Source organism: Diceros bicornis, chromosome 14 (assembly GCF_020826845.1).
Source record: "Diceros bicornis minor isolate mBicDic1 chromosome 14, mDicBic1.mat.cur, whole genome shotgun sequence".
Taxonomy (NCBI): Eukaryota; Metazoa; Chordata; class Mammalia; order Perissodactyla; family Rhinocerotidae; genus Diceros; species Diceros bicornis.
This window is the reverse complement of record NC_080753.1, coordinates 37966380-37993483: the sequence shown is the minus strand read 5'-3', so window position 1 is coordinate 37993483 and position 27104 is coordinate 37966380. Positions and strand designations below refer to the sequence as shown.

The 27104-nt window shown below is 40.0% G+C and overlaps 3 non-coding genes across 3 annotated transcripts; 1 reads left to right on the top strand and 2 right to left on the bottom strand.

Annotated features, from left to right (window-relative positions):
- Positions 1–1813: 1813 nt before the first annotated feature.
- Positions 1814–1885, bottom strand: TRNAA-AGC (transfer RNA alanine (anticodon AGC)). Its single transcript has one exon. It is a non-coding gene; the product is annotated as a tRNA-Ala (tRNA).
- A 21223-nt stretch (positions 1886–23108) lies between these two features.
- Positions 23109–23181, top strand: TRNAR-CCG (transfer RNA arginine (anticodon CCG)). Its single transcript has one exon. It is a non-coding gene; the product is annotated as a tRNA-Arg (tRNA).
- A 2731-nt stretch (positions 23182–25912) lies between these two features.
- On the bottom strand, positions 25913–26015 carry LOC131414277 (U6 spliceosomal RNA). Its single transcript, XR_009222168.1, has one exon. It is a non-coding gene; the product is annotated as a U6 spliceosomal RNA (small nuclear RNA).
- Between the last annotated feature and the right edge of the window lie 1089 nt (positions 26016–27104).

Below are 27104 nucleotides of genomic sequence, written 5' to 3'. Positions count from 1 at the left end.
ATGGCACTTTGGCATATTGAATATTTTAAGCTGAAAGAGTTTGAGAAAATGGCAGAAGCAGGAAGGTCACTCTGACTTCCCCCCTTTGCCCTTCTTCTCTGAAGCAAGTCATAAAAGGTGACCTGTGAGAGGCGCCCTCCCTATGGAGAGAAGGAACATCCTTATCCCTGAAGACAGAAGGATGCCAAGAATACCCCTAATAAACAGTTTCCCCCAGTTTATTACAATTGCCTCATCCTCCTTAGTCTATCATATTCCTCCACGACTGTCCTCTCTTCATGAACCTAGCATAAAATACTCAGGTCTAACTGTTTCTTTGGGTCTTCATTTCCCTATGAAGGTTCCCATGTCACATAAAACTTTGATTAGACATATTTGTATCCTTTTCTCCTGTTACTCTATGTCATTTTAATTTTCAGACCCAGCCAGTGACCCTAAGAGGGTGGAGGAACCCCCACCCCACAGACACACATTACTATCTAATTTTGCAAGTATTGTCAAAATCTAATGTCAAGTATACAGTCCTATGCCCAACAGGTACAAGTTGCATTGCCAAAAGAGATACTACTAGACCCACACATACATGAGTCAGAAAACAGCATTTTGGAAAAGACAGCATGGAAGGTTAACCTTAGAACTACATCGGAAAGGATCATTTCAGATATTGTTAAACACAAATATCCACTTAAACTCTGGAGCATACACCCAGTATCACGTTTAACCCTGCTTATGCCCTGGGGCCGGTCCTGGCCAGGTATCTTCCTATGGATATGGAGTCCACACTATTTACCAGGGCTCCATATCCATAGGAAGAATTCTCTGCCCAAACAGTCCTGATCCTCTCTTCTTCCAGGGCCTGCACAGGCCTCTTTCCTGACCCATCCTTCTGAGGGCAGATCATGCCGTTAGTGTGCATGCTCCCAGGCCTCGGAGGTGGCCCTGGAGTGGCTCTTTGCCAGGGATGTGTGTGATGCTTGGAACTGTTCACCTGCATGTGTGAGGCCCTTCAGATCCAACAGTGCTAAGAAAAGTGGTGGTGGTGGGGGGGGTATCTTTATTTTGATTCCCCTCCTTAACTCATCTTTTAAAATTAGGCAAGCAAGTGCTGCTTCAAGTCAGCCAGTTAAGAAGCCTAGAACTTATTTAACACAGTAAGAACTTCTCTCTAATCTGAAGCTCACATCACACTTTAAAAGTTATTCTAATTAGAGTCAGGAACAATGAGGCAAAGAAATGTATATAGAGTATAAAAACGGAGGGAGGGGACAGGAAAAAAGGATGGAGAAAAGAAGAAGGGGGAGGCTATAATGGGAAGAGAGTGGTAGGGAAATCCACAGGAAAGCTTTCCACCCCTCCGGTCTGTTCCTTGACCCTGGAACAGCTCAGAAAACGAAGAGATCTACAGAAAACTTCCTGTTGACTTCGCATTTGTTTTTGTCTTCTGGGTTTTTTTCTTTCTGTGTGTCTTACTCTTCGACACTACTGCGAAATGTAATTATTGTGATTGTGCTTGTTTATTTGGTGCCTCGCTTGTTTTTCGGGTTTTGGAGCGGGTCGGTCCTTCCCCAGCCTTTTATCTCGTCTATCGCCTGTTGACGCATCACCCAGGGCGGCGCCAAGTACCTACCGCAGAAATGCGTCGATGTTAAAAGCAAAATACAGTCGGCTTGTTCCCCTTGTTTTTCGTGTGAGTTAAAAGAACTAAAAGTGAACGAAAGAACCAGAAATAGAGGCCAGCAGCGGACATGTTTCTGCAAATGACCAGGGGAGGATTTAGAGCAAAAGTGAATTTTAAGGGCAAAAAAAACAAAAGTGGAGGTGCCGGGGATTGAACCCGGGGCCTCGTGCATGCTAAGCACGCGCTCTACCACTGAGCTACACCCCCTCACATTAAAGGAAGCTCAGAAATAATTTTATGACCCGATATACCATTCTCCATAGCGACAATAGAAATTTTATTTTGTCAAATTCAATTTTTGAACTTTCTATAGTGGATACTGTCTCGCGGCTAAGCTGGAAAAAAGAAAACTAAACATTATACCGAAAGTCCCTGTCTGGTCCTGAGATCTCCCACTATCGGTCACCCTCTCGCGGACATCACCTCGACGGCCACTGGCCGGTGGGGGAGGGGGCAGTACCGCCTGGCCGACCCCAGGGAGAGGTCTGGGATAAAGCCTCTCTGCTTAAAAAGGTCGCCAGAAAACCGAGAATATAACACAGGAGGATTAAAAAGAAGAAAGGCCTAAACGCTGCCATGGGGATTTAGGTCCAGGTGGGAGAGAAGACTGGAGGGGAATTGCAGAGCGCCTCGCGTCGGTCGCAGCCCCCACTCCGCGAGGCTCCCGCGCTCCAGCCTCCTATTCGAGAACCCGCGCAGCCAACGCGTCTCCCGGGCTCCGAGACTCCGGGCGTGAGAACCACCGAGACGCGCACCGGGAAAAGAGGACGAAAAGGATGGAGCCGCCTTTATAGCGCCCCCTTTCGGGTGGAGGCCTCCACGGACTGAAAACGCAGAAGAAAGGCGTTTTAAGCCCTAGGCTTGATCCGCAAAACGAATTAACTGTATAAACCCTCCGCGCGCCTTCAGTCTTTAGACCCCTTCCGCTCCGAGGCGCAACCATCCAGCGCTTCCCGCCGTTCGCCGATCTCTGCTACAACGGTCAACCCAGAAATGAGTATTTGGAGGCAATCCCAAATCCTTTTCTGTCTTAAGTTTTCTTCTGGTTGTCTCTCACCCCTGTGAGACCCTTGCAGAGCTGAAAACGCCATCTCCTCCCCAGCTCCGGGTCTGGCGCTCCCGCCGGATCAGACCCTACCGAGACCTGGGGCACCTTTGCGGCGGGGGGCGGCGGGGGGCGGCGGGGCAACGAAGAAACGGGGTATACAATGCATGGGCCACGGGCGACCCTCAGACGCAGAGAGTAAAGGGACATAGAAGTCCTTAGTATAAGTGCTTTTTAGACAACACTGCAGGGGTCCCTAAATGTGGTGTAGGGAGAGGGGAAATTGCCCGCTTACCCTCCTGTAGTTATGGCTGGAGTAATACACATGAACAGATTAACAGGGGAAAACCAATTTAATACATACTACTGGATCATAAAAATGATGCTCAGAGAATGAACGAAGCAAGTAGTTTATATATGTTTTTACACAAAGAAACAAGTTTGTGAGGATTTGACAGGACAAAGAAATTTAGGTTTAAGGTAGTAATTAGCGAGGAACTGGAGCAGTTTAGGCTTGAGATAGTAAATTAGTAAAAGTAACAGGGTTTGTTTATATAGGTGTTAAATGTTATAAGAGAAAATGGACTCTCTGCCTTGCTAACTGAGGCATAAATTCTTTTCCGTTGACCCCAGGTCAGTTTCTCAGGAGAAATGGAAACTTGAGCAATGTATATGTAACCATTAATCCGTAGCTTGTGACATTCTGTTTTACAACCCACACTTAATCAGTGTTCCTGATATGCTGGTTAAGATAAAGACAAAGACAGACTGACGCCAGGGGTCAGATCACCAGACCGAGTCTGCGGGCCCTGTTTTTCCTAAATAGTCGCCATGGAATTTGAACTGACACCAACATCCTGCCTTTTCAGCCTATTATAATCTTTTGCCTACTCTTGCCCTTCTGAACAACCACACAGGACCTCCTTGGGTCAGTGCTTTCCCAGCCTGCAGACTGTAACTGGATGAAATAAACTTCAACTTTCCTTGAACCTCTGACTGTTAATGTTTCCTTCCAGCTTAACATAGGCTTCTCTGTCCTGAATTCTCTAGTTCTGGTGATAAGAATGTCTCTATCTCCTGGGGGGAGAGGAGGGTACCTTTCCCAGGACAGATTTACTTCCTGCTTTCAGGGAGAACAGAGAGAGGAGTGTCAAAACTTTAAGTCAGGGCCGGCCCTGTGGCTTAGCGGTGAAGTGCGCGCCCCCCGCTGCTGGCGGCCAGGGGTTCGCATCCTGGGTGCGCCCTGATGCACCGCTTCTCTGGCCATGATGAGGCCTTGTCCCACATACAGCAACTAGAAGGATGTGCAGCTATGACATACAACTATCTACTGGGGCTTTGGGGGAAAATAAATAAATAAAATATTAAAAAAAAAAATTTAAGTCAAACAAGTAACTTTAATTCAAAATAATATGTCATTGTGGGGTATTTTGGGGTTGTTACCACCCAAAAGGGGGTTCGTCTGCCCGCTGCAAGACATGCCAATAGTCAAGAGGCAAGGTGGTAGGAGAAAAAGGACTTTTTATTATCACTTGCCAGCAAGATGGAAGATGGTCAACTAATGTCAGAAAAAAACATACAGAACAAAGACTACAGGCCAGTTATACACCAGGCTGGTCTCCGAGTGGTGGAGGCAGCTGGTCTCGGCATGAGGGCATCCATCTGATCTCCAGGTGGGATCTGGTATTAGTTCCTGACAGTCTTTTGTTTTACTTGATATGCATCAGAGACTGGAGCAACGCCCTATACCTTGATCTTTCAGTTGTCATTGATGATGGCTATCAGCATAGACTCTGCCCGGGGGTCATCACATTCCTAAGGAACTCAAAAGAACAAAGTTATCAGCATATAGCAGCTGGGAGGGGCCAGAAAGTCCAGAGTTAGCCAGAGGCCATCCAAAGTTACAATGTGGTTTCTTTTCTACAATATGGCTTCCCTTATGTCAACCCTGTGTTAGGCTGGTGTCAGGGTGGCCTGCCTTGGGTCCCAAAATTGGAAAATCATCTAGGGGAGCTTAATAAAAATATGATTCCTGCGTCCCACCATGGAGACACTGAGCGCTCTCAGAATCTCAGGTTTGAGAATCCTGTGTTAATTAAATCTTCCTCAGTTGAATCTGTGGAATAAAATGAAATCAAAAAGACCTCTGAGAACCAGATGGACTCTATGTGGAAAAACCACAGAATGCACTCTTAGGCTTTGAGTCTACCAAAATTCCTGATTTTACAAAAACCCTTAACAGCCACCTGGAACTCACCAATAAAACTGTGACCTACACCAACCAATCAGGACTAAGCAAGCTGGCATCTCTCATTTGCATAAGCAGACCTGAGTGGGAACCTGGGGGGAACTTTTTCTTTAAAAGATCCCCTTTCTACACATCTATGGACAGCTAATCTTTGACAAAGGAGCCAAGAACATACAATGGGGAAAAGAAAGTCTCTTCAACAAATGGTGTTGGGAAAACTGGAGAGCCATATGCAAAAAAATGAAAGTAGACCCTTACCTTACACCATACACAAAAATTAACTCCAAATGGATTAAAGACTTGAATGTAAGACCTGAAACTGTGAAACTTCTAGAAGAAAACATAGGCAGTATGCTCTTCGACATCGGTCTTAGCAACATCTTCTCAAACACCACGTCTGACCGGGCAAGAGAAATAATAGAAAAAATAAACAAATGGGACTACATCAAACTAAAAAGCTTCTGCACAGCAAAGGAAACCATCAACAAAATGAAAAGACAACCTAACAATTGGGAGAAGATATTTGCAAACCATACTTCTGATAAGGGCTTAATCTCCAAAATATATAAAGAACTCATGCATCTTACCAACAAAAAAACTACCAACCCCATTAAAAAATGGGCAAAGGACCTGAACAGACATTTCTCCAAAGAAGATATACAGATGGCCAACAGACACATGAAAAGATGTTTAAAATCATTAACTATCAGGGAAATGCAAATCAAAACTACAATGAGATATCACCTGATGCCCGTCAGAATGGCTATAATTAACAAGACAGGAAACAACATGTGTTGGAGAGGATGTGGAGAGAAGGAAACTCTCATACACTGCTGGTGGGAGTGCAAACTGGTACAGCCACTATGGAAAACAGTATGGAGATTCCTCAAAAAATCAAGGATAGAACTACCGTATGATCCAGCCATCCCACTGCTGGGTATTTATGCAAAGAACTTGAAAACACCAATTTGTAAAGGTACATGCACCCATGTGTTCATTGCAGCGTTATTCACAATAGCCAAGACTTGGAAGCAACCTAAGTGCCCATCAAGGGACGAATGGATAAAGAAGCTGTGGTATATATACACAATGGAATACTACTCAGCCATAAGAAACGATGAAATCCAGCCATTTGTGACATCATGGATGGACATTGAGGATATAATGCAAAGTGAAATAAGTCAGAGAGAGAAGGTCAAATACCACATGATTTCCTTCATTAAGTAGTAGATAATAACAACAATAAACAAACACATAGGGATAGAGATTGGATTGGTGGTTACCAGAGGGGAAGGGGGGAGGGAGGAGGGTGAAAGGGATAATTCGGTACATGTGCGTGGCGATGGGTTGTAATTAGTATTTTGGTGGTGAACATGATGTCATCTATGCAGAAATAGAAGTACAATGATGTACACCTGAAATTTTTACAATGTTATAAACCAATGTTACTGCAATAAACAAAAAATTAAAAAAAAAAATAAAATAAAAAAAATAAAAAAAAGATCCCCTTTCTTTGTTCTCCCAGAGGATACTTTTAGTTTGCTGCAAAGGCCACATCTCTCCAGTTTGCAAACTGTATGAGCACTAAAGCTTTCCTAACTAAATTCTTGTATTCCAGATATTTTTGTTGACAAATCCGATAATCTAACCAGTGTGGGAACCACTGGGCCTGAAAAATCTAGTGACAGAAATGGAAATGAACTAGGATCTCAGGAAAGTTAACACAGGGCGAGAAGAAAGACAAGATGGGAAGAGAGGAGACTTGGGAGCAGGAGGCAGCAGAGGTGGGAGGAAGAGTACTAGGGAGTGGCTCCTTCAAGATGGCCAGGATTCGGATACACAGAGCAGTAGGACATGTCCCAGATCCCTACTGTTGCTGAACCAAAGTGGGTTCACTTCCTGGCAAGTTAAAATCAGACTCTCCAACAGAAATAGTTGTCACACAAAGTAGGGTTTATTTGGAGCAAATAGGAGACCACATAGAATCATTTTCAAGGTCATGGTTCTCCCCAAGCAGGGGACAGCAGGAGCATTTTATTTCAGATGAGGAATGAATATTCAAAAGGGTTTGGGGGATCAGAATTGGCCACCTCAAAATGTGTCTCTTTGGCTTGATTATTTTTAAGAACAAAAGACTCTGAAAGAAACTTTGACCTTCCCCCTAACTGCCTAAAAGAATTTAAGATGGAAGGCCTGTTCCAGGAAGGAGCTAATACCATAAGATAATATTGTCTATAGCTGGCCCAGCAAACACTTGTTTAACAAACATTTGCATTTTCATCTCCATGTAAATTGCCTTCCTCCCCTTTGAAGCCCCAAAAAATTACCCCCAACATCCTTCTTTATCTTTAGCTGAAGATGGCATTTAAGGTGACGACCTCCACCGTTCTGGCAAGTTACTCAGTTTTTCTGGGTTTCTCCCATATATACATGTTACAAAGCTTTGTTTGATTTTCTCCTGTTATTCTGTCTCATGTCAATTTAATTCTTAGGCCAGCTAGAAGGACCTAGAGGGTAGAGGAACTGTCTTCCTCCCCTACAACCGAAAGGTAGGTATTCACTTGTGTAGGCTCAGTTGGCTCATCTGGCAAGCACTGCTCTCCTGGTGGGGCTTGGTCTGGTTCAAGGTGGTTGGTGATTGCATCTCTTAACATAACAAAAAAGAAAAAAAAAACAATTTGGAGAAACAGTTAAGTGTTTTCAAAACCCCCTTGAGTTCCTCGGGGCAATTAGTTGGTGACACTATTGCTCCTGCACTTTCTCTAGGTATGAGACAAAAAAAGAAGCCCCCTTGCTCTAAGCTGAGGGAGCAGAACATGTTGGTCCTTCTAGTCCAGTTGTTCACAAACCTTAGGTGCATCAAAATCATCTAGAGGGTCTGTTGAAATATAAATTGGGGACATCATCCCCAGAATTTCTGATTCACTGGGTCTGAGGTGGAGCCTGAGAATTTTCAGTTCTAACAGGTCTCCAGATTATGCTGATGGTGATCCTGGGACCAAATTTCAGAACCTCTGTATGAAAGATCTGGCCCATTTTCCCCAAGACTGTCATGGCTTTGAGATCATCTGGCTGCACACTTTCCATCACTGGATGGGCTCAGCTTTTTCTTGTCTGCATCTACTAGAGTATTTGTTTTATAGCAGGCCAGAAAATGCTACCTCAAAAGATGCCTCTTTGGCATAAGTTTTACTTTGAATTGATTATTTTGAGAAACAAATGACAGAGGAGAACCTCTGAAAACAGAGTAGAAGTTACCCTTCTGCAAGGGAAATTTACACTTAAAAGGAAATCTCCATTTGTAAGGGTGTCTTCCTTTCAGTATCAGGAAGAGAAAGTTGACTCTAAATCGCAAGCAAATGTCATCAATGGAGAAGGCCCTGATTTAAATCTGGATAGCAAACCTTAACTTTGTTTACTGTGCTTTTCCAAGTCAACTCCCCACATGGTTACCATTATGGCCCTGAAACTTCCTTAGAAGACCCAAAGAAGTGCCATTTCCTCCTAACAGATTCCTATTCAATGTTATTTTCCAGACTCCCTCTGCTCATATGGACTATTTGATTTACACAGGAATTTCTTGGAGTCCTCTTTGAACTTGGGAAGACCTTCATGGGTCGGGAAGAACTTCTGAGACTTCTCAGAAGCCAACCCAGAAGAAGGACCCTCACCGGTAGACAAATAACAGGGAACGGAAAAGTAACATGTCTCACCATGAAAGAGCACTAGGTAGATGTCACAACTAAAGGTGTGCAGGTATTTGTATGTCAACAGTGGGACAGACCTCTTAAGTTGTGGAATGACCTCTTAAGTTGTAGTATTCTCCTGAGGATTTAAACATTTAACTCAGGAGACAGAATACACACATGCCCAATATCTTGAGAAAACTTCAAAATATATGAAGTGTATAATCCTACTCATCAGGTCTTTAGGGAAGATGAAAGCCAAGCAGGTGACCCAAGGCAGTGTATTAGGAATGTGATTTGGAGACAAGTGAGTTAATATCATGTTCTGAAGATTGCAGAGACATTTTCATGTATGAGCTCCTTTGATCTTTTTTTTTTTTTTTGTGAGGAAGATCAGCCCTGAGCTAACATCCATGCTAATCCTCCTCTTTTTGCTGCGGAAGACCGGCTCTGATCTAACATCTGTTGCCAATCCTCCTCCTTTTTTTTTCCCCAAAGCCCCAGTAGATAGTTGTATGTCATAGTTGCACATCCTTCTAGTTGCTGTATGAGGGACACCGCCTCAGAATGGCCGGAGAAGCGGTGCGTCAGCGCGCGCCCAGGATCAGAACCCGGGCCGCCAGTAGCAGAGCGTGAGCACTTAACCGCTAAACCACGAGGCCGGCCCCTCCTTTGATCTTTATAAAAAGCAATACGCGTAATCATGGCTGGTCCTGCTTTACAGATATGGGATGAAAGATTCAATGATGTTCATCAAATTTCTATGAAGCATAAACCTGGGTTATGTGACTGCAATCTTGAATTATTTTCTCTTAATATCATGTGATACACACATATGTGTGCACACACACATGCACATACACACATACTTGGTTGATCATTCTTATGTCAGGCCCTTTGTTAGAAGGCAAGGTTGCAAAATGCAAGTTAGGACCTCAACAAATCCTATATGACTGTTATTAGCTACTACATTGTCAAGTTATATCAGTCTATTGTCATTTCTCCCAGTGAGAATTCAGTGAGAAAAGTCACCTTTCTTCTTTCTCCTCAGCTCTATTTCCCTCTAGGAGTAAGTAGTAGTCTGTAAGTCCTGAGTAGTGTGGACTTGGTAATGTTCCCATTACTTTCCAGCCTGAATAAACAATCCATTGGGCCTTTCCATAGTGATGGGAATACTGTGCTACGTTTTTCCCATGTAAAAAGGCCCTAAGTCTCAACATCTCTGATGAACTACTCCTTTTTTCCCTCTCTTGTTTATTAAATATGGGTGGTATAGATGGCAAGCTGTTCCATCAGTAAAAATATTGTGCAAGAATCTCCCCAGTGCACTGAAATTTTATAATGCTATGTCTTGGTATGGATCCTTTTCATTAATTTTACTTGGCATTTGTTAGATCCTCTTGTGGTAGAAACTGGCTAGCTATTCACCGAAATGGCCTCTCTTCTTCCTGGGCACACAAGTAGGCTTCATTTCCCAGACTCCCTTGGAGTTAGATGTGGTCATGTGACTGAGTTCTAACCAATGGAATGTGAACAGACATGATTTGTACCTCTTCCAGGGCTGAATCATAAAAATATTTCTTAGCCAGTCCTCCAAGTTATTTCTCCATCTACTGTCTTAATGCAGATGAGCAGGCAAACTTGGAAATCATATGTTGAAGATCGTGAGCCACACATTGAAAGGACCTGGGTCCCTGACTCATGCTTGAAGGAATGCCCCTACTGATCAGGAACTCCCAATCTCTGCTGCATGTGAACAGGAAATAAATTTCTTTTTTGCTTAAGCCATCATATATTTGGGGGGTTGTTTTGGTTTTACAGCAATTAGCATGATCTTAACTAATTTATCTTTTAATCCATAAATTCTAGAAAATTTTTAAGAATATTTCTTTGATAAATTTTCTTTCCTTTGTTCTTTCTTCTCCTCTTGTTTAGAGTTTCTGTTAGTTGGTTGTTGAACTACCTGGAATTATCTTCTAATTTTCTTAACTTTCCATTTCTTTGTCTTTTTTTTTATTCTCGGAGAGATTTCCTGAGCTTTAGAGAGTCATCACCACATGGAACTTCCTCAGGGAAAGCTCCTTGAAAAGGCCTGAAGGAGGAAAATGGCAGGTAATGATTCCATCCTACCTGGTCCTCCAGTGCTGTAGCTCCAGGTTAAGGGAACAGAGAAGTTGCTATCCAGATAACTAGTTTATTTCTGACTTGATTGGTTTTAACTCTTTTTCTGTATCTGTAAATATATCCAGCAAGTATTGAAGGAACTGACGGGATTCAAAGCAACCTGGAATTCTCCCAAGTGACCTCTTTATGATTTCCCTCTTCTTACATAAACACCAGAGAATCAAGAATTAGATACCATCTTGAGTAAAGCAAAAGCATATGGAGCTCTCAGCCTTCAGGTTCTAGCAAGCTTCCATTCACACTTTCCTCATTCTCCACTGTCTCTTCACATGATGCAGTGGAAGAGTGGAAAGGGCAGAAGTTTTTGGACTTCAAAAGGAGGATTCTTTGGGAATCTACTGAAATTCCATTATTTTCCCTTCTAATGACAGACCTATTTTTGTCTAGAGGCAGTGAAAATGAGAAAATAAGAATAAGAGAATAAGATGCAAAAGAGGTTGTGCTTAGTTTAGCACATATTTCTGGGTATGTTTTGCAGAAGACACAGGATGCAAAGTATAATTGGAAAAGAGGATCGAAATGAAGCCAAAGTCAATACAAAAAAGGGAGCAGAAGTAAAGGAAGGAAAATGGGCTAAATCAGGAATTGCCTGTCTCTGAGCAGAAGAGAGTGTAGAGGACAGTTCTGGATGATAAGCAAGTAAAGGGAGTCAGAAACGGAGTGAGACAGTTAGGAGGCTTAGCATTCTCAGGTTAGCAAGATGAGATTAAAAAGGATAGAAGAATTCTCAATGAACTTCCCATCTTTCTTTTTTATTTTAGGATTAGAGCCCTATGAGAAAGCTGTCAATTGGATTTTAATTCACAGAGATCTCAAACCCTAATATTATCACTATTCAGGATCTAAACATTTTAGCTCTTCTCTGGCCTTTTTGGAGAAAGGATTAGGACCATGAATCATGGTATCAACCACATCTGTCCTTCTGTAGTCCAAGGGGGTGCTCCAAGCCCCAGGTGGCCCAATTCTAATTCATTAAAAAGGTGAGCCATGGGGCCCACCTGGTAGCATAGTGGTTAGGTTCACACGCTCTGCTTTGGCGGCCTGGGGTTCACAGGTTCAGATCCTGGGCATGGACCTACACACCGCTCATCAAGCCATGCTACGGTGGTGTCCCACATTTAAAATAGAGGAATATTGGCACAGATGTTAGCTCAGGGACAATCTTCCTCAAGCAAAAAGGGGGGAACGGGCAGCAGATGTTAGCTCAGGGACGATCTTCCTCACCAAAAAGAAAAGGAAGAAACCGAGGCTTAGAGATTTTAAGTAACATTCCCAAGACCCCCACAACTAGTACTATTAAGGCAAAGCCTTGATGCCAATCACAGTGATTTGCCTCCAAAGCCAGTGATCTTACTCACCAGAACATATTACCTTCAGAGAAATCAACCCCAGAGAGAAGCAAGCCTGAACTTGTAGCTAGTGCAATAAATGACATAAGACATTGAGAAGATATTATAAATGAAAATAGGGGCAGGGGACGGTGGAGCAGAGAAAGGCATTTGGGACTTGGGAAAGCAGAATGAGAAAAATGAGGTTGAAATGGCAGAGACGGAAGAAGCTAATGAAGCTTAAGCATCTGGTCCCTCACTTGCCCCAGCCTTTTCCAAGGCCTCAAATGTATTCACATGGTCAATTTCTGTATAAAGTTTTCAAAAATAAGATATTTTAACTGTATATGTTAATATTGCTATTTTTTTTTCCACTCTAACTTCCCTAGCATTTCATTTTCTCTCATATCCAATAGCATTGGAGTAGGATCAGGTATTTTGGGGATCCAGCTGAAAAAATGTTGATTGGGGATAAATTTAGTTTCAGTTTAAAGGGATATTATATGTGCTTCAAGATCTTTTCCACATATGGCTAAGTCATTGCTAGCCCCACCAACTTGATATGGCCTCCAATCATATTTCCACTTCTCATTGTGCCAATTTACCTTCCATACTTGGCCCTGTAAGTAATGTGAGTAATAAGGAGAAATAATGTTTGAAATGGTGGAGTCTGAAATCTTACAGTTCATACATGAAGAAATTTCAAGGATTTCCCAAATTTAAAAACAATTTGAAAAAATATGCTTGGCATTGCCAACAATTAGTTGTGAAGCTGAAAGAAACTTTTCTAAACTGTGTTTTAAAAAATCATTCCAGGGCTGGCCCCTTGGCTTAGCGGTTGGGTGCGCGCGCTCTGCTGCTGGCAGCCCACGTTGGGATCCTGGGCGCGCACCGACGCACCGCTTCTCCGGCCATGCTGAGGCTGCATCCCACATACAGCAACTAGAAGGATGTGCAGCTATGACGTACAACTATCTACTGAGGCTTTGGGGAAAAAAAATTTTTTAAAAGATTAATAAAAAATCATTCCATCATATTAGATGAAAGGCTGAATTATCTACTTCTCTCTATAGAAAATAATATTAAAAATTATTGTCATATGAAAGGTAATCAAAGATAGTGCACCTAAATAATATAGGAGAAATGTATTACAGAGGTATATCAGTAAGTTAATCTTTAATTATGTTTTTGTAATGTTTATGGAATTCATCAGCTTTTTAAAATTTGTAATTGGTTTTGATTTATTTTCTCATTCTAAATAAATATTTACTTTCATGTCTGATTTTGTAGTCATACTTTTGTATTTTTTTCTGAAAGAGGATCACAATACTATATAAACTTTAGGCCCCATAAAACGTAGATCGGCCCCTGCAACTGAATTAAGAAAAAAAAACACACCTGTTTCTCAACGTATGCTATGGTTATGTTCCTTGAACTGGGTGGATTATGGAAAAAATGAAACAAAAGTAATTTTCCCTTGGGTCCAATACCCACTTTTCCACACAGGGAATAGCCTTTCTTTCACCACTCTTTGTTTTACCCCAGGTATCCCTCTAAGTATTTTCTCTGGAGTTAAGAAAAAACACAGATATTTTATTTCATGTTTTGAATGGTATGTTTGAGTACATGATGACTAACATTATTTTTTGAGACTGAGAACTTAAAATACATGAAGGAAACTGTAGAATCTTCGTTGTCTTTAAAATGCAAACATCTCACCCAAGTTTCATATCTAAGGGTTCAGGGATCACATCTCTTTCTTTCACTGTCTTTTCTAGAGGCAATGCCCTTCCATCCACACCCAGGTTTAAGACTCTAGGCAGAAGGAGCTTGCTAGTCAGGTTTCCCACAGATCAGAAGCAGAGAGAACAGAGCAGCCTGTCTTGAGAGTGAACAGACAAGATGAACTCTGAGGAAAGTTCCAGAAGAGGGCTCTTGCTCCTTTAGCACAAATCTAGTGCTGAATATCAGATTTCCAATCTCTTATAACTTGGCAGAGAAAAATATGAGGCAGTGATACCTTCTTTCTTTACCTGAGAGTCTTTCATTCTCTATTCCAGAACATTGTTTTTCTCATGTTTTCTGTTTTTCAGACCTAGTAGCCTATTAATTTTAAACTTGCAAAACCCAAAACATTGTGATCTTGAAGCAGAACGTTATGGCTGATATAGATGTATAAGGAAAGAAAAAAAAAACTACTTTGGCTGTTGTGATGGTCAAGTGGTTAAGGCATTGGACTTGAAACTCAATGAGGTTTTCCCATACAGGTTCAAATCCTGCTCACAAGAGCTTTGCTTTCTGACGGACTCTTGTGAAGAGTCATTTGTGGCAAAGCTGCCATTGGGGGAAAAAAAGACACCCCTTCCTTGTGCCAGGTACTGCTTAGCAAGACAAGGATATATAACACACGAAATCAAATCTCAGCATTCTTGACTTTTGCTGGAGAAGAAAATTCCCAAAGCTGAGGTACTCCAACCTTGAAATAATTCCTTCACTTTGACAATTCTGTAACCACAACCCAGGGAGAAAGTATGTTCCAAACGACCTGCTTTCAGGGAATGTGAACTGCTCCTAATTAGGCCCAGCTCATTCACTCAGCAGTTTTGGAGTGCCTCATTGACTGTGAGTCAGCAGTTATGGCAAGTCTTTTCAAAGACTGTTGGAGCAGTCTTCAGTGTCTTGCACAGAATCTGAAACATATTCAGGATAGAGCAACAATTTCCAGAAATCCTTGAGCAGCTGGTGAAAGAAAAGCAGCATGGTGATGTCGATGTAAATAATCCATAAACAATCTATAAATAGAAATTGGAGTGAGTTTATTATGAACACAGTGGGTCGGTGGTCTCAAGGTAGGTGGTCACAAGGTGGGTGGTCTCAAGGTGGGTGGTCGCAAGACGAGTGCAGCAGGTCAGCAATCAATCCTTAGTTTAGGGAGAGATGCTTATCCTTAAGGAAATGCTGATGTGGGGGAAGTTACATCCTTATCTTTAAGGGCATTCTTCTTGTCTTTGGGACATAGTAAATACTTAAAGCAGATATACAGTGCATGCTCAAGGGCCATGTCAGGCCCTTTTGGAAAAACAAGTTCAGGCTGAATTAGTTTTACACCAAATGTCTTCCTCATATGCTCCAATATATCCTATTGCTTGTCATTTATTTATCAGTGACCTAAAATGAGGACAGGTTTGGAATAACATATGTACACTTCCAATGCCATTTAAACTGTTTTGCAGCATAGAAAAAAATCTAAGTTTCCCAATTCATTTTAAGAAGCTAGTGTAACATTGACTCCAAAACTTTCCAAAGCTGAAGGAAAAGGAAACCAAAGACCAACCTCATTCATGTGTATTATTGCAAAAAATTATTAGTAAAATGTTGACATGTTAAATTGAACACTATATTGACTGAAACAAATGATTTTTCCAGGAATATAAGCATGATTTATCATCAGAAAAAAAATCTATCATTAAGATGAATTAATAGCTTGAAGGAGAAAATGAAATTATCTCAGTAGGTTTCAAAAGGAATTTGGAAAAATTCAAAATCCAATCTAGATTTTCAATTCATATACTAGTAGAATCTGTGGAGTAAAACACATTTAACTGACTGACTGGATAACACTACCCTCTCCATTCTCTCTGTAAATATGCTGAAAGATGCCCATAGGACCTGAATGCTCATGCATTCACACCCCAATCCTGTTGCCACGAATTTAGTTGTATACCTACCAAGAGCCTAGCAAGTTTGTTCTAAAACCTGTATTTCAGTTGTACATGTTGTTGGAAACTAGACATTCTAATTATTTATCAGGTTAACTGATAAATATAAGTACCCCCAAAAAAAGAGTAGCTTTATGCTAAGTAAAATTTTGAAATGACTTTATAAAAGAAAGTTGATGGGAAAATAGATGCTTTCAAATCAGGTGCAGGAGATATAACTGGAAAAGATTAGAGGAACATGAAAGCATCTAAAAAGATGCTATGTTCAAATTTGGGAGTGTGTAAACTTCACATCACCTTAAAGCAGTGGGAGCTGGTGTGCTTTAGGGAAGAAACACACAATAGACCAATGTACAAGGAGAAAGCTGTCTCAGAAAGGTCAGTGTCTTTGAAGTAAGACTATAGCTTTGTTTACAAATGGTGTGATTTTCTTCCATGAAAAACCAAGAGAATGGACTTAACTCAGGTTCCAAAAGTTTAGAATTGTCTCCTCTTGAATATAATTATCAACCTTCCAATCTTGGCCACTAAATGGTCATGTAAAACTCTTTCCATCTTAGTTCTTTAGTCTGGCTCAAATTTTCTAAATTTGTTTGCCATAAAGGATGTTAATAAACTCGCTGACTCTAGCCAAATCTTTATCTTGCAATTTCTATTCAAAAGGTTTTGCTTCTACTGTTTGGCTTCGTTTGATCAAACACCCTGTACAGGCTAGGGGGCGGGACATCACCTCCTTCCTGATACAAGAGGTACCCAGCTCACAGAAACAGAAGTCATGTCTGCCACCCTCAAACAATCTTTAGCCATGATCCTTATGTGGAGCTGCTGGACAGAGTTTAAAGTGATTAAACGATTTCTCTGCTTAGAATCATTTTGGGCAAAAAATCAACTGCTCCATGTTGCCAGCCCATGTTGGGAAAATGAATTCTCTAGAGCACGGAGACTAGGACACCTCCACAATGCTAGTGTCCCATGCCAGCACACACTTTCACAATAGCTACTCCAGCTAATAATTGTCACTTGTGAATTCATCAACCAAAGAACTATCAGACTAATTCCTTAAAATGTCTCCAATTTTTGAAGAAATTAAAATTTGGGGATGTGAGAGATGGAGAAAGAGAGAGTAAGGAAGGTGCAGGCTAGAGAAAGAAGGTTGGCAGCTAGGCATGACTTCTCCCCCTCCAAGGACCCGTGGAAATGACAGAAAAGAGATGTATTTGGAAGAATAAAAACATAACTGTCCTTGAAAAAGAAAGAAGTTTTACATAAAATGGACCAATAGGTAAAAGATCAGAATGACAGAAAAAGAGGACAGATATTGCTATTCTATCTGTAGCAGGTGTAAGGTAAGGATGCTCTTTCTCTCTGGGTATAGGGAGGGCACCTCTCACCTAAGGGTTTTATAACCTGTTTCAGGAGAGAAGGATGGCGGGGGAGGTCGGAGTGACCTTCCTGCTTCTACTGTTTTCTCAACCTCCTTCAGCTTAAAATAGTCAATGTGCCAAAGTGCCATGTTTTGGAGTAGCATGTCCTGAACCCCATCAGTAGCTTAACCTTGATTCTAAAAGCTGTAAAGATTGCATAAAAATGCAGCAATTATTAATAAAACACAATATCACCATAAACAAATATGGGAGGAAATGTAAAAATCTAAAAGGATTCTTCACTCAGATTCAAAACATCTTGAAGTTCTCACTCCTTTTAAATAAATGGAAACTGGAATCTGTACAAGACACATTCTGTGTTTGTTTAATGAAAGAAATGTACAAGGAATTTCCCCTCCCCTTTTCCAAAAAATTGGTGATGTTTCACTTAAAGAAAAATATTTGAAGTTATATCATTATTTTTGGATCTCCATTTTGACTCACTCTTAAAAAAAACCAATCAATAAAATACCTAGGAATAGATTTAACCAAGGATGTGAAAGACCTATACACTGAAAACTATAAGACGTTGATGAAAGAAATTGAAGAAGACACAATGAATGGAAAGATATGCCATGCTCACGGATTGGAACAATTAATATTGTTAAAATATCCATACTACCCAAGCAATCTATAGATTCAATGCAATTCCTATCAAAATTCCAATGGCAGTTTTCACAGAAAAAGAACAAACAATCCTAAAATTTGTATGGAACAATAAAAGACCCTGAATAGCCAAAGCATTCTTGAGACAGAAGAACAAAGCTAGAGGCATCACACTTCCTGATTTCAAACTATGTTACAAAGCTATAGTACCCAAAACAGTATGGTATTGGCCTAAAAACAGACACATAGATCAAGGGAACAGAATAGAGAGCCCAGAAATAAACCCACGAATATGTGAGCAAATTAATTTACAACAGAGGAGCCAAAAATACATAATGGGTAAAGGATAGCTCTTTGATAAATGGTGATGGGAAAACTGGACAGCCACATGCAAAAGAATGAAACTGGACCACTATCTTATACCATTCACAAAAATTAAGTCAAAATGGATTGAAGATTTGTACGTAAGACCTGAAACCATAAAATTCCTAGAAGAAAACTTGGGGAGTAATCTCCTAGACATCACTCTTGGTGATGAGTTTTTGGATTTGACACCAAAAGCAAAGGCAACAAGAGAAAAAATAAACAAATGGGACAAACCAAAAAGCTTCTGCTCAGCAAAGGAAACCATCAACAAAGTGAGAAGCCAACCAACAGAAGGGGAGAAAATATTTGCCTATCATATATCTGATAAGGGGTTAATATCCAAAATATATAAAGAACTTATACAACTCAACAGGAAAAAAAAAACAATCCAATTAAAAAAATGCACACAGGATCTGAATGGACATTTTTCCAAAGAAGACATCCAAATAGTCTACAGGTACATGAAAAAGTGCTCATCATCAGGGAAGAAAGAAAAGTGCTCAACATCACTAATCATCAGGGGAATGCAAATCAAAACCACAATGAGATATTACTTCACACCTGCTAAAATAACTATTATCAAAAAGACAAGAAATAAGAAGAGTTGGTGAGGATGTAGATAAAAGTGAACCCTTGTGCACTGTTGGTGGGAATGTAAATTGGTGCAGCCACTATGGAAACAGTATAGAAGTTCCTCAAAATATTAAAAATATAACTACCATATGATCCAGTAATTCCATTTCTGGGTATTTATCTGAAGAAAGTGAAATCACTATCTTGAAAAGATATCTGCACCTCCATGTATATTGTGGCATTATTCACAATAGTCAAGATACAGAAACAACCTAAGCGTCCATTGATGGATGAATGGATAAAGAAAATGTGGTATATATGCTCAATGGAGTATTATTCAGCCACAAAAAAGGAAGGAAATCCTGTCATTTGTGACAACATGGGTGGACCTTGAGGGCTAAGTGAAATAAATCAGACAGAGAAAGACAAATGTTATACGATCTCACTTATATATGGAACCTAAAAAAAAAAAAAAACTCCCATACTCATAGACACAGAGAACAGATTGGTGGTTGTCAGAGGTCGGGAGTGGGGGAGTCAAAATGGGTGAAGGTGGTCAAAAGGTACAAACTTTCAGTTATAAGATAAATAAGTCCTGGGGATGCAATGTATAACTTGGTAACTGAAAAAAAAAAAAAAGCTATCCCCATCAGATTGAAGAAGATTGCTTCGATGCTTCTATTAGATCCTAAAACTAAAAAGCAAATGTTTTCTTAATAGAATCAAGATCATCTATGTGAATCCAAAACAAACATGTTTAACGAATAATCTATAGTCAGTCTAGTCTAATCAGGTACAAGAACAATGAAGAAGAGAAAGAAATAAAAAGTACAAAATTGGGTTAGGGGACTCCAATTTTTATTTGCAAATGGTATGGATGTCAAGATGAAAATCCAAGAGAATCCATTAAAGAGTTCAGACTTCAAAAGTTTAATGTTATCTCCTCTGGAATGTAACGTCCTATGTCCAAAGAGTGCTACTTAATTGTCATGCAAAATTTATTCCCAGCTAGGATCCGTAGTCCACCCACAAATTTCTAAATTTGTTTGCTAGAGTGTAGTAAGATTCCTTCTATCTGTATTTTCGTTCTTTGGCCAAAGGATTATTAATAAAATCATGAACTCTAACATGTTCTTTGTCTTTAAACTATATGTCAAAATGTTTTCATTTCTGCAATTTGGTCCATGACAGAACTGGAAGCAGCAGATCTGTAGTTTGTTAACTTTATCAGTCCTCCTCCTCTCCCCATCCCTTCAAAGAAAAGCTCCCAGATTTGAAACCTAGGTTTCCATGGAAAGCAGCATTCCCTGACCTACCTAAGGACTGAGGGGCATGTCATGGTCAACAATGATGGTCAACAGAAACTTTTGCAGCCATGGGATTTATCAAATTGAGATGAGATAGAGAGATAGCTATAGATGTAAATATTATTATGTAGGAATGCTTTCCTTTTTTTCTTTCTTTTCATTTCATTTTTCTCCTCTCTGAAGCGTAAATTCTAAGATGAATCCTAAAGTTACTTTTAAGGCAGTGCAAATGTGTTGATTTCTAAATATGAATGGAGGAAGGGAAATCTGTTAAGCCTTCAAAGGAGGGGAGGGCAAGGGGAGAGAGTGAAAGAAGTTAGGGTCCAATCGATTTATAGAGAATGTGTGAAGATTCTTTTCTGTGAGGTTTGGGGCAAGTAGGTGCAACCATTACCTAGGTCCCTGAAAACAGAAGATGTATTCATTCTTCTCTGTTAAGTCAGCCCGGCCCAGGGCTCAGGGGGCTTTCCCTAATCATGACTAGCAGTTTGGGAAGCCCATCCACCAAAACATTGCCTCATGCAAAGAATTCATAAAATGTTCTTGATAACCAAAATAGTTCAGTTGGCAGAGCATTAGACTGAAGGGTTAAGACTTCGTGGTTAGATCTTGGGTTTAGTTGAAATTATTTTCTGTGGCCCTATTCCAAAGCTAATTTGATGAAAGATCCCCACACTTTGCATAGATAAATCTTAAGAATGACAACGCTGGGTGAATAGGATTGTAAATCTTTCACGTTTTACCCAAGGGATATATGATGGGGTTCAGGACATGCTACTCCAAAATATGGCATCTTGGCATATTGAATATTTTAAGCTGACGGAGTTTGAGAAAACGGCAGAAGCAGGGAGGTCACTCTGACCTTTCCCCCACCCTTCTCCCTTAAAACAGGTCATAAAACACTCAAGGGAGAGGTGCTCTCCCTATACCCGGAGGAAAGGACCATCCTTATCTCAGAAGATAAAGAGACACCAAGAAGAATCCCAACAAACAGGCCTTGCTAAGCTTCCCCAGTTTACTATACTTATCTCATACTTTTTGACCTATCATATTTCTCCATGACTGTCCACTCTTCATCAAACTCAATTTAAAAATACTCAGGTTTCACTGTTTCTTAAGGTCTTCATTTTCTTATGAAGATTCCCATGTCATGTAAAACTGATATTAAATAAATTTGTATGCTTTTCTCCCGTTAATCTGTCTTTGTCATTTTAATTTTCAGACACAGCCAGAGATCCTAAGAGGGTTCAGGAAAACTTTTTCCTCCCCTACACTACCTTCCTAAAATGAATTAGGATTATTTTTGTCCTTTTTTGTGCTCTGCAACAGTTTACATAATCCTGTATTGGAATGACAGGGAAGCATACTGTGCTATTACCCCAAATCTTGTGCTTTTCTGGGACACCCTCCACCCCACTCTGTGGTCTCTCTCTCTCAATGTCCCTAAATTCCAGCCCTGAGCAAGATGCCAAAGTCTGCAGTAGGCACTCCAAAAATGTTGACTGAAGGATTCCTAGATAATTTGAGTTTTGCTTTAAACGCAAGAGAAGATACTATAGGAGGAAATAGTAGAAGAAATGGGAAAAGTTGGTGGTAAAGACTCTTTTTGTGAGACAGGGTAGGATGCCTGAGGGGAGAAATTATGCTTTGATTTGGTTTTGTTTCAAATAAGTCGTCGTTTTCAATGAACCAAAACCATTGAGTTAATAGATAGACAGATGTTACTGCTTTACTTCTAGGCGTCTGTTTCGCATCTTTCCTATTCCACTCGTACTTTTGGTGACCATCAGGTTCTTTCAGAAAACCTTATTGCTCTGTGGATTAACCCACAAATAAACGAATGGACATCTTCTTGTCAAGAATAAGTCAAACTTGAGATGTCTCCAAGTCAAGCATGGAAGTGTGGGAGATCAAGATTTGGCCACCCTGAAATATATCTCTTTACCTTGATTGTTTTCTCTGAGGGACATTTGACCTCCCCCACTAACTGCCTAAAGAATTTGACATGGTGGCTCCTTCCTGGAACAGATCTTCTATCATGATGGCTATAAAGATAATGTAGGATAGAGGTTACAATAGGAAAGGCACCAAGCCCCTTTTATCAAAAACTCTCTCTCTCCCTGACCACATTATCTATAGATGACCCTGAAAAGAATTGTCTTCCTGCCCTCTGAAGTCCCAGGCCACTACCCACCCCCAACACCTTCCTCGCCTTTAGCTACAATACTTAAGCAGGCAACTTAGACAGAGGGACGAGTTGCTCATTTCTGAGTTTCTCCCATGTATACATTTTATTAAACTTGGTATTATTTTCTGCTGCTAACCTGTCTTGTTAATTATTTGGCCAGCCATAAGAACCTTAAGGAAAAGGGCAGAGGGAGATTCTCCCTCTCTCCCGACAGAAGTCACCAAGTTCCAGGACAGCACCCATTCACTCCATTCTTTTTAAACCTACAGTATATATGAACTGAAAAACCTACTTTTTTCCAGGCTTAAACCAACCTCGCACTTCCAGCAGAACATTTTATGAAGCATCCAGGCCATCACTGCCCTTCCTCCAGCACCGCCACCATCCGTTGAGACTCCCACTCTCCGTGTGTATCATCTGTCTGCGCTCTCTCTCTCCTCTCTGCTCTTTTTCGTGCGGGTTGCAGCCTCAGCTCCCTACTCAGTCTTCCTCCCTATCCTGCTCCTCAAGGTAATTAATCCAAGACTTCGACAGCGTTGACATTGATGAACCATCTAACAGTCACTAACATCTATGTATTAGATTTTGCAAATTTTAGAGGGTGCTGTAAATAGTTCTTACCTGTTAGTGAATTTCAGTCTTAAACAAAGAACTCTTTATTAAGCTGGATCTTTAGAATTAGCGATAGGAAAGCCCCTCTCCCCAACCTCTCTACATACCTTTTGTAACTTACGTGGGAAGAGTTGTTCGCTGACCGGCCGCGTGGCCTAATGGATAAGGCGTCTGATTCCGGATCAGAAGATTGAGGGTTCGAGTCCCTTCGTGGTCGCTGTTGCTTTTTCTCGGCTACTCTGACTCCCCGCCGGCTTGGATGCAGTTTAGAAAATGCTTAAAATTTGATTTTCAGCATTTTCTTTCTTGTTGCTGTCGTCTGGTTGCCAGCTCACACATAAAAGGTAAAAGTCTTACTTAACAAGTATACGTGGCATGCTTGCTGTGTGACAAGTACTTTACCAATGAGCTAGGTGGAAATAGCACGTGTCCTCAAAGAGCTTACTTTCTGCTGGCCCCGACCGGTGAAATCAAGTAAACGCAGAAACAAAATGACTAAAATTTGTCTCAAGTCCTATGAAAGACGTAAGCAACGGGCTGAGATCAAAAATGAGGGATGGGAGCTCCTTTAGAGTATTACCGGCAGAAGAAATAGCAGTGCTAACTCTCTGCAAACCTGAAGGCATTTTTTGATCTTCTCCAGATTTTCATTAGCTACCATAAATGTAACTGCCACTACTTCCCAAATAGTGATCTCAGAGAGAAGCATAAAGGCAGAATCTACCAAAGGCTTTTATCCTAAACTGCACTGCCCTCTGGAACAACTTCTATTAGGGTAGTCATGAGAGGTTCAGTTTTAGCAAGAGTGCAAATGCCATAAATGGATCTGAAGAGTTCAGAGGTTCCTCAAAAAATTAAAATTAGAAGTACCATAGGATCCAGCAATTCTATTTCTGGGTATATATCCGAAAGAATTGAAAGCAGTGTCTCAAAGAGATATTTGCACACCCATGGTCACAGCAGCATCATTCACAATAGCCAAGAGGTGGAAAAAACCCAAATATCCTTGGACAGATAAATGGATAAACAAAATGTGGTATATACATACAATGGAACATTATTCAGTCTTAAAAAGGAAGGAAATCCTGTTACATGCTACAACATGGATAAACTCTGAAGGACATTATGCTAAGTGAAATGAGCCAGTCACAAAAAGACAAATACTGTATAATTCCACTTATACAAAGTATCTAAAGTAGTCAAATTCATAGAAACAGCAAGTAGAATGGTGGTTACCAGTCTGTGGGGGAGAGGGAAATGAGGAGTTGTTTAATGGGTATAGTGTTTCAATTTTGCTAAATAAAGAGAGTTCTGGAGATCTGTTCCACGACGATATGAATATATTTAACACTACTGAACTGTACACTTAAAAATGGTTAAGATGGGTTTTTTTCCCCACAATTAAAAATATACTTAAATAAATAGACACACATCTTTTAAAAAAATCAGTTGGCCATAAACGTATGAGCTTATTTCTGGACTCGCGAATTTATTACATCGGTTTATATGTCTGTCTTTTTCCAGTACCATACTGTTTTGGTTACTGTAGCTCTATACTAAGTTTTGAAATTGGGAAGTGTGAGTCCTCCTTCATTCTTCTTTTTCGGAATTGTTTTGGCTATTCAGGTCCCCTTGCAATTCAGCATGAATTTGAGGAATGGCTTTTTCTTTTCTGAAAATGCTGTTGGAATTTTGATAGGGATTATATTGAATCTGTAGATCACTTTGGGTAGTATTAACATCTTAACGTTTAATTAACTACTTAGTATTAAGTCTTCCTGTTTAAGAACACAGGATATCTTTCCATTTATTTGGGTCCTCTTTAATTTCTTTCAGCAAAGTTTTATATATTTCAGTGTACAAGTCTTTCACCTCCTTGGTTAAATCCATTCTCAGGTATTTTATTTATTTTAGATGACATTATAATTGGAATTGTTTTCATAATTTTCTTGTTGGATTGTTCTTTGCTGTTGTATAGAAACGCAAATGATTTTTGTGTTGATCTTACTATACTCTGCAACATTGCTGTATTAGCTGTAGTCGTTTTCTTATGGATCCTTTGGATTGTCTATATATAGGATCATGTCATCTGTGAAGAGAAACAGTATTACTTCTTCCTTTCCAATTTGGATGACTTTTATTGATTCTTCATGTCTAATTGCTCTGGCTAGAACATCCAATATAATGTTGAATAACAGTGGTGAAACAGGCATTTTTGTCTCATTCCTGATCTTAGAGGGAAAGCTTTTAAGCTTTCAATATTGAGGATGATATTAGCTGTGGGTTTTTCATAAATGCCCTTTATCATGTTGAAGGAGAGAATGATGTTTTAAGTGGTGAAGCACAGTCTATTTCTCACCTCCTTTTCCATGAAAGGGGGATATCTGTAATAAAAATGGATAACATGGGGTTAAAAATAGGAGTATTGTGTATCACTTTAAATAAAATGCCACCCTTTTACATCAAATTTATAAAAAATGGAAGGATCCTAGAGCAGATGAGTTAAATGAATTCTCTACTAAAGAATCCTGGCCTAATGATGTTTCAGAGAGAAATCAGATTTGGAGACTTGTACTATGACTTTTCCAGGATCCCTCTGCTGGTGGACCACAGGCATCTCATTTACATCTACTCATCAATGGAGAGATCAGGCCTGTGTTGTAGTGGTTATGGTTGGGTCACCCACCTTCTGAACCTACTTTCCACACTGGGTATTCTGCATTTTTTTAAAAAGATTTTTATTTTTTAAAAGTCATTTTTATTTCAGCTAGAGCCATCCACAATTTAGCTGAATTTTAACTTCATTTTTTAAATCTTAGACATGCTTTACACTAAGGAGTATTGGTTTAGGTCAATTATATGAACTCAATTGCTAGGATGAAATTTACCACTCTGAGAACAGCTTAGTCAACCCTCATTTATTCCTTGATTTTTTAATTTTTTCTTTTAAAACTATGGAATGTTTCACAAATTTGCGTGTCACCCTTGCACAGGGCCACGCTAATCTCTGTATCATTCCAATTTTAGTATATGTGCTGCCAAAGCCAGCACTATTCTGCATTATTTTACTCACACTTTAAAAGCCAAAAAAGTCAGGTGCTCACTTTCTATTACCCTCCAGTTTTTAGCTAGCACACAATCATGTGACCTTGGCTCAGTCCATCAGATTCACTTACAAGCAAGTTGCTATGTGTAAAGGCCTAAGGAAAGGCACAGAATCCATCTCCTGGGAATTGAACATTGGTGGGGACAGTGAAGTAATGACCTTCAGAGAGAACTATGACTACTTCTTTCACAATATATGGGTTGTCCTAAAGCCTGTCTATCTGCTTTCTTTCTCAGTTTTTATTGTGCCAAGAGGTCTATTCTTCCTAAAGGATGAGAAAGAAGTGAGATGGAGGGAAGGGTGAAAAATTCTATCAGCAGGTGACAGTGGTTCTTAAATGCAAACCAAAAATGCATGTGCTAATGTTTTCACTTCTCTGTAATGAAAGGAGAAAAATGCAGACTAGGTAATGAGTTTTCCACAAAATTAGATATACCTAGTTTAAGGATTTTTATTCTTTGATCACCTATTTTTCAGTTCTGATATTTAAAATGTGTTTTCTTTTGTTTTGATACTTTAGACCGTAATGATTATTAATAATAATAAAAGTTGTAGTTTCAGACCAAAAGCTTTATATTCAATTAAAACATATAAAATCCTATTTAAAATAGCTGGTTGCAAAATAGTCTGATATTATACAGAACAAAAGTCACTCAAAATAGGCGTTATTTGGTAGAAAAGTAAGGACCCAGCTTTCTGCCTTTTTGGGGCTTCTCACCAAATAAGAGAGATGATTTCTAGTACTCTCCAATATTTGGCATTCCAATATCCACACACAATATTTTAAATAAAATATGTAATTACGTTTTGCTGCCTCCACAACTTCGGGCCTACAATCCGACTGTGAGCTTCTTTTTGGCAGGAAAATTTTATTTGTAATCAGTTTGTATTGTATGAAATTGTAATTAAGCTGGGTAGGGGTCAGATTCCAAACAAGCAGGTTAGAATAAGTTTCCAAAGATTTAGAACAAATAGGTTGTTAAGGGGACAACATCCTCCCAATGTGCTGGCTTTGCGGAGGCGAGGTGGGGGAT